This window comes from Podarcis cretensis, assembly GCF_951804945.1.
Source record: "Podarcis cretensis genome assembly, chromosome: 4".
In the NCBI taxonomy this organism is placed as follows: Eukaryota; Metazoa; Chordata; class Lepidosauria; order Squamata; family Lacertidae; genus Podarcis; species Podarcis cretensis.
In genome coordinates this window covers 9520023-9528393 of record NC_137173.1, presented here as the reverse complement: position 1 = coordinate 9528393, position 8371 = coordinate 9520023, and positions in this window count along the sequence as shown.

The window sequence follows — 8371 nt, the reverse complement described above, 5'->3', positions numbered from 1 at the left end:
CGGCAAGTCCTAGGCACTGAGGCTTTAACCCACAGCGCCACCTGCGTCCCTGGTTTTTAACTTAGGCACGTGCAAGACTGGGTCGCCCAGGGATTCTTAAGGGTACGCTCCTTCCTCGGGCTGCTTTTACCCGCAAGTAAGCCCTGCTTACATCCCGAGGATGTCATGTAGCAATATTGCCACCTTCCACAGAATGGATTGGATTGAATTCTTCCGCGGAATTTATGAATTGCGTGAAGAACTTTCGTTAGCCTTTCCCGGTTGAATGCCCTGGCTCCCACCAGTGGAATCGTAGGATTGTAGAGTTGAAAGGGACCTCGAGGGTCATTTAGTCCAACCCCCTGCAGTGCAGGAATAAAGGAATAATAGTTAAAGCCAGGCATAGGCAAAGGTGTCACTCCAGATGTTTTGGGACTACAACTCCCATCATCCCTCCACGGTCAGCAGTCAAGTAATTTGGTGAATGCAAATCAGCTGATCTCTTTAGCTGATCTGCACAGATCAGACATGGCAGGGCTGTGTGTTTGACGTGGGTGGCGCCGTGGGTTAAACTACAGAGCCTAGAACTTGCCGATCAGAAGGTAAGCGGTTCGAATCCCCGCAACAGGGTGAGCTCCCGTTGCTCAGTCCCTGCTCCTGCCAACCTAACAGTTCGAAAGCATGTCAAAGTGCAAGTAGATAAATAGGTACCACTCCGGCAGGAAGGTAAACGGCGTTTCCGTGTGCTGCTCTGGTTCGCCAGAAGCGGCTTAGTCATGCTGGCCACATGACCCGGAAGCTGTACGCCGGCTCCCTTGGCGCCGCAACCCCAGAGTCGGCCACAACTGGACCTAATGGTCAGGGGTCCCTTTACCTTTACCTTTAAGCGTGTGCATAGGTGAATGTGGCCCTTTCAAGCTTTTTAAAAAAGGGTTAACTAACCCTGATTTTGGGATGTGGGTGGCGCTGTGGGTAAAACCTCAGCGCCTAGGACTTGCCGATCGTCAGGTCGGCGGTTCGAATCCCCGCAGCGGAGTGCGCTCCCATTGCTCCGTCCCAGCGCCTAGCAGTTCCCAGCAACCTAGCAGTTCGAAAGCACCCTCTGGTGCAAGTAGATAAATAGGGACCGCTTACTAGCGGGAAGGTAAACGGCGTTCCATGACCCGGAAGTGTCTTCGGACAGCGCTGGCCCCCGGCCTCTTAAGTGAGATGGGTGCACAACCCTAGAGTCGGACACGACTGGCCCGTATGGGCAGGGGTACCTTTACCTTTTTAATCCTGATTTAGGGATGTCATTGAATGGACCCTGAAGAAGTTGTATTCTTTCACCTGGTCCTGTTAGCTAGGGATGGTGGGAGTTGTAGTTCCAAAACATCTGGAGGGCCGAGTTTGCCTATACCTGGTTAAAGCTATTGTTTTCCCAGTAGTGATGTATGGAAGTGAGAGCTGGGCCATAAAGAAGGCTGATCGCCGAAGAATATATGCTTTTGAATTCTGGTGCTGGAGGAGACTCTTGAGAGTCCCATGGACTGCATCCATTCTGAAGGAAATCGCATCCATTCTGAAGGAAATCAGCCCTGAGTGCTCACTGGAAGGACAGATCCTGAAGCTGAGGCTCCAATACTTTGGCCACCTCATGAGAAGAGAGGACTCCCTGGAAAAGACCCTGATGTTGAGAAAGATGGAGGGCACAAGGAGAAGGGGATGACAGAGGACGAGATGGTTGGACAGTGTTCTCGAAGCTACGAACATGAGTTTGACCAAACTGCGGGAGGCAGTGGAAGACAGGAGTGCCTGGCGTGCCCTGGTCCAGGGGGTCACGAAGAGTCGGACATGACTAAACGACTAAACAACAATGTTCAGCAAGAGTCAGAGTCAGGCCACCATCGCTTCACTGTGCATTGCTGAAGAGGTTTCTCCACCCATAGCAGTTACTTAAAAAAAAAGAAAAGAAAAGAAAACCAACAACACTGTACCATGGATCTTGTTGCATTCATCTATTAGAAATACGCCCTGTGTAAACACACAAACCCCATTTGCAATGACGACATCCTTTATTATTGTGCGGCTCGATGTTATCTTTGTACGGCTTGACCACAGAATGCTGTTATGTAGCTGCTACATGCAATAAAAGAAGTTTAAAAATAGATGGAAGAAGATGACGCAACACTTTCTTTTTTAAAATTTTTATTAACATATAAAACACATACATATGCATTTACACAATACACATACATAACACACTACCTTATTTTCATAACATAAAGCATACCTACATTACTCTATATAATACCTACCTATACTGTACATATCAACATACCTACACACCTACCCCACACGAACATTTTTGGTGCATTTTCATTTACCTTCCTGGGCCTGAGATTGCAGTCATAGCGTGTTGGGGTTGCAAAGGGATCTTGGAGGTCCTCTAGCCTGACCCCCATCCTCAATGCCAAATCTTCAATGCAGGATGCAATTATAGCATCCCTGGTGCCGATACAAATTGCCCCCTCCCTGGTCAGCTGACAAGTAATTTGGTGAATGGGGATCAGCTGATCTCTTTAGCTGATCTGCACAGATCAGACATGGCAGGGCTGTGTGTTTGTTCACATGTAAGCGTGCGCATAGGCTGAGGGTGAATGTGGCCCTCGAAAGGTTTTTTTAAAAAGGGTTAACCAACCCTGATTTAGGGATGTCATTGAACGGACCCTGAATAAATTGTATTCTTTCACCTGCTTGACAGTACACCAGCATAATGCCATGATTTGCTGTTTCTTAAAACCTGAACAATTGGGATGGGTTTGGAGAATATTAAATGTTTCAGGACTTAGGAGTGTAATTTTGGCCGCGATCCACAAACCACTTAAGCCAGAGTATCTCTGCTTCGCCAACTTTGGCAGTGAGAAACTAGCTGAGGTTGAACTTCAGTCTACGTATATCTCTCCTGCGGTTTGCAAATTGGCATTTTCAAATGCTGCGGGGACATCTGATTCAAGACAGCCTGAAAAATAGGTTGCTATAAAGAAGGAGGACGACAGATTTTGAAAGAACTCGTCAGGACGATTGAGGAACCTAGAAAGCTGCCTTTTGCAGACTCAGACCGTTGATCCATCGAGCTCAGTACTGTCTGCATAAACTGGCAGCCGCTCTTCAGGATGAGTCCCACTATGAGAACAGGATCCTGCACTAGATGGGCTATTGGCCTGATTCTGCTGAACTCATCTCCCCCAGGCAGTCTCGGGTTAACAGTATGAGTGTGTGTCTTTAGTTTGCAGTACACCAGGAAGTTAGTTTGTATTTTTTCCAGTTGCATTCAACCAAATGAGCATTAGCTTACTATCACTTCCTGAAGCAAACGGCCAGGTTTAAATATAGATCTATAGCAGAGATCAGCAAACTTTTTCAGCAGGGGGCCAGTTCACTGTCCCTCAGACCTTGTGGGGGGCCGGACTATATTTTGGAAAAAAATACCGTATTTTTTGCTCTATAAGACTCACTTTTTCCCTCCTAAAAATTAAGGGGAAATATGTGTGCGTCTTATGGAGCTAATGCAGGCTGCGCAGCTATCCCAGAAGCCAGGAACAGCAAGAGCGATTGCTGCTTTCACTGCGCAGCGATCCCTCTTGCTGTTCTGGCTTCTGAAATTCAGAATATTTTTTTTCTTGTTTTCCTCCTCCAAAAACTAGGTGCGTCTTGTGGTCTGGTGCATCATATAGAGCGAAAAATATGGTATATGAATCAATTCCTATGCCCCACAAATAACCCAGAGATGCATTTTAAATAAAAGGACACATTCTACTCATGTAAAAACACACTGATTCCCGGACTGTCCGCAGGCCGGATTTAGAAGGCAGTTGGGCCAGATCCGGCCCCCGAGCCATAGTTTGCTTACCCATGATCTATAGCTTTTTGGAGAGCTTCTTCCCCTCTAACCACAGCCCAACACATACACAAAAGAACACAACACAACAACAGGTCAAAGAATAATAGAATTGTAGAGTGGGAAGGGACCCCAGGGTCATCTAGTCCAACCCCGGCATCCATGACAGATGGCCATCCAAACTCTGCTTTAAAACTTCCATGGAAGGAAGAGTCTACCGTCTACCACCTCTCAAGGGAGTCTGCTCCACTGTCAAACAGTTCTTACTGTCGGAAAGTTCTTCCTGGTGTTAAGCCGGAATCTCCTTCCTTGTAACTCGAAGCCATGGGTTCGAGTCCCGCCCTCCGGAGCAGGAGAAAACGAGCTTGTTCCCTCTTCCGTGCGACAGCCCTTGACATATCTGTGAAGATGGCTATCCCATCTCCTCCCAGTCTCCCCTGTTCCAGGCTCAACACACTTGGCTCCCTCAACCGTTATTTGTTATAATTATTTATTAAATTTATATACCGCCCTAGACCCGTGGGTCTCAGGGCGGTTCATGAGCCCAAACCACAATATGAAAACACAAAATACATAATCAAAATATAAACAGAACCAAATGAATAACACCCCCAGCACATAAAAACAGTTTAAAACAATTTATAAAAAAAACCCCACACAATTAACAAGCGCTTTAAAAGAATGTGGACAGTACTGTCTGCCGGGCAGCAGCAGCCCTTTTGGAGTCTGTCCGGCCCAACCCTGGTTCCTTGTAAAGCTTTGTTTTCAGATCATCTTGGTTGCCCTCCTCTGCACATGTTCCAGCTTGTCCATATCCAAATTATTTTGTGGCGCCCAGAACTGGACGATACGATAATCTTTATTATCATTGTCCCATACAGAACAACAAAATTGAAAATCTACATCAGACATTCAGAAACCAACAAGCCTGCTATCCCAGCCTGGTTAGCCCCCTAAAAACTCTGATACCCCATTTTTAAATACAATATACTCCCATAGAGACTACCTTACACTGCGTTTAAAACCAAAATCGCATTTGTATAGAAACTGTTTCTCAGGCGGCTAGTCCTAGTCTTTATAACCCTGTACCTTCTTCCAGAAGGCAGAAGCTGAAAGAGATCATTTCCGGGGTGCGCACTATCTTGCGCTATCTCTGCAGCTTTCTTATGGCACCTGGAAGCATAGATTGGATCCAAGGTAGGGAGAGTGCAGGGACGCAGGTGGCACTTTGGGTTAAACCACAGAGACTAGGACATGCCGATCAGAAGGTTGGCGGTTCGAATCTCCACAATGGGGTGAGCTCCCGTTGCTCGGTCCCTGCTCCTGCCAACCTAGCAGTTCAAAGCACATCAAAGTGCAAGTAGATAAATAGGTACCACTCCAGCGGGAAGGTAAACGGCGTTTCCGTGCGCTGCTCTGGTTCGCCAGAAGCGGCTTAGTTATGCTGGCCACGTGACCCGAAAGCTGTACGCCGGCTCCCTCGGCCAATAAAGCGAGATGAGCGCCGCAACCCCAGAGTCGGCCACGACTGGACCTAATGGTCAGGGGTCCTTTACCTTTTTACTGAGAGTGCACCCAATTATTCTCTCCGCAGTCTTTACAACCCTGGACAACATTGCTTTTTCCCTGACACAGGACACAGGGCCCTGACACAGGACTCCAGGTGGGGTCACCCTCTGCCAAGCTGGCCTCTCTCCTGGTGTTTCTAGATTAAAACTCCCATCAGTGGAGCTGGCTGGGGTTGATGGGTTTTAAAGGTCAGCACTGACACTTTGAAACGTACTGGGAGACAAAGTGGGTTTGTGTGTGTAATAAAAAATTTAAGGTCTTATATATATAATAAATGTTCATAAATGTACCAACCAAGCACGTAGATAGATATGTGGACCACATATCTGGATCAGCACAGGAAGACCATCCTGAAACCATTTTGACTCCCAAACTGACCAAATGTTTTCTCTGCAAGGAGGGAGGGGGTGAGGGAACCTTCCCATTGTCTCAGGAATTGGGAAATCACCATCTCAAAAGAATGGCCGGACTACCAGGAAAGGCAATTAGATAAGGCATTATCAGATAACCTGGCAGACAGGAAAAACAACAACATTCGAATTTCTGTTGTAGACCGCCTTTTCTGTGATGTAGGTATGATGTTTGTGGGGTGTGGTCTTGGGTTACGCCCTTCTGTGATGTATGTATGATGTATGGAGGGGTGGTCTTGAGCTCCAGAGCAGGGAATTTAAAATGTCTATATAAGGGCGGGCACACCTTTGTTCTGGGTCTTCCTGCGTGTGAGGGGAGCACCCTGTTGCAACAGCTTTAATAAAGATCAAGCTTACTAGCTGCTTTGCTTCTCAATATTCTCTGGTTGGCCTCTGTTATTTTCTCCTATTGATAGGGAACCCACTTAAGGACTCTATACAGGCCCTTGGATACCCCATAAGGTAAGAAGGGCAGATGTGTGTGTATGCATTTTGATTCATAACTGGGAGTTGAACTTTTGCTATGCCTGTGTGGTCCATTATCTGTCTGAAGTGCCATGCAGATGTCCTTGGGCTGAGGTTGTGGCTTCTAACACAAGACACAACAAGACACAATACAGAAAGGGAAATTAAGGCAGGAGCCGCTGTGTGTTTGTGGGCTTGCAGCAAAGCCGTTCTGTTATATACTGAGTTGAATAGGATCCAAAAGGCGGCAGTCTGATTGGTCCTAGAACAATAGGATTCAGAATGCAGAGGTCTGATTGGTCTGCAGAAGCCACCCAATCCAGCTCCAGGGGGAAGTGAATCTGCAACCTGATTGGCCCACAGGTGAATCCTGGAATTAGCCAATCACGTGGGGCCCATTGTGTAAATAATGTATATAAAGCAGACATTTTGGGGGAACTGGCATTCCTCACTACTATGAGCTGAATAAAGAGCATGAAATCCACACTCGACTCCGAATGTACCGTATTTTTCGCTCTATAAGACGCACCAGACCACAAGACGCACCTAGTTTTTGGAGGAAGAAAACAAGAAAAAAAATATTCTGAATCTCAGAAGGCAGAACAGCAAGAGGGATCGCTGCGCAGCGAAAGCAGCAATCCCTCTTGCTGTTCTGGCTTCTGGGATAGCTGCGCAGCCTGCATTCGCTCCATAAGACGCACACACATTTCCCCTTACTTTCTAGGAGCGGAAAAGTGAGTCTTATAGAGCAAAAAATACGGTATTTCACATTCCTTCGGCAAGGGCAAAACACTTTCCCTACCCTCTCCGCTATAATAGTAGGGAATCTGATAATACTACTTTCCTTCTTTGTCTGAGTAAGATTCACCTAAAAGGGGAGATCCCAGCCAAGGGGGAAAGGGAGGGGAAGCAGGAAGTAAAGGTTAATATTCAACCTGTTTCAGGCCTCAAAGGGAGTTTCGAACTGGTTGGGTATTAAACTTTCTCCTACCCCTTTGTTAAAGGCTGACAATTGACCAGAAAAAAAGAGACAACCTGATCTGTACATTTAAGAACACCTTGATCTGGAGAAATCAACAAGGGAAGTATTTGCAGGGAAAGGAAAGAAGCACCGCTGCCTGATTAAAACGAGGAAACAAAGCTGCTGTTAAAGGCAGAGGAGCAGGATCTGGTAAATAAGTTGGCAACATTGTGAATAACTCTTTGGAAGCGCTGGATAGCAGGGGCTTGTGCTACCATTTCAACCCCAGCCATGCCCATGTCTACTCAGGTGTGTTATTATTGCAGTCAGTAAAAGAAGGAAGTTCTAGTCAAGTAATTTTGAGCAAAACAACGGTCAGGAGACCATGATCTTTATTGTTGCGCAACAGGTCCCCACAGGAGCAAGAAACCAGAGCATGGGGCGACATCCTCTTTTAAAACTTCCTGCAGTCACCCAAAATACAGTTTGTGCAGCAGCATCGATACATCATCTTTACATCAATGACATGTCACAAAAGGGGAGGGATAGACAGGGTTTAACAAGATCAGCATAGGCAAACATGTCCAGACATATCCTTGGTACAAGATTAGCATAGGCAAAACATGTCCAGACACTTCTCAAGTACCCACCATCAAAGGAAAATAGAGCCCCCTTTGCACATCCCTAAAGGTAAAGGGACCCCTGACCATTAGGTCCAGTCGTGGCCGACTCTGGGGTTGTGAGTCGAGGACCCTCCACCTGCACAGGATTAAAATAAGACACACAGACACATTATTTTAAGTTAATGGGCAAAATTAGGCCACAACTTTTATTAGTTACAGCATGTGAGTAGTATTGGCTTAGGCATAGGCCACCTCATGAGAAGAGAAGACTCCCTGGAAAAGAGCCTGATGTTGGGAAAGATGGAGGGCACAAGGAGAAGGAGAGGACAGAGGACGAGATGGTTGGATAAGTGCTCTTGAAGCTACCAGCATGAGTTTGACCAAACTGCGGGAGGCAGTGGAAGACAGGAGTGCCTGGCATGCTTTGTTCACAAAGAGTCAGATACAACTAAACAACTAAACAACAACAAATCCCACATGAAGT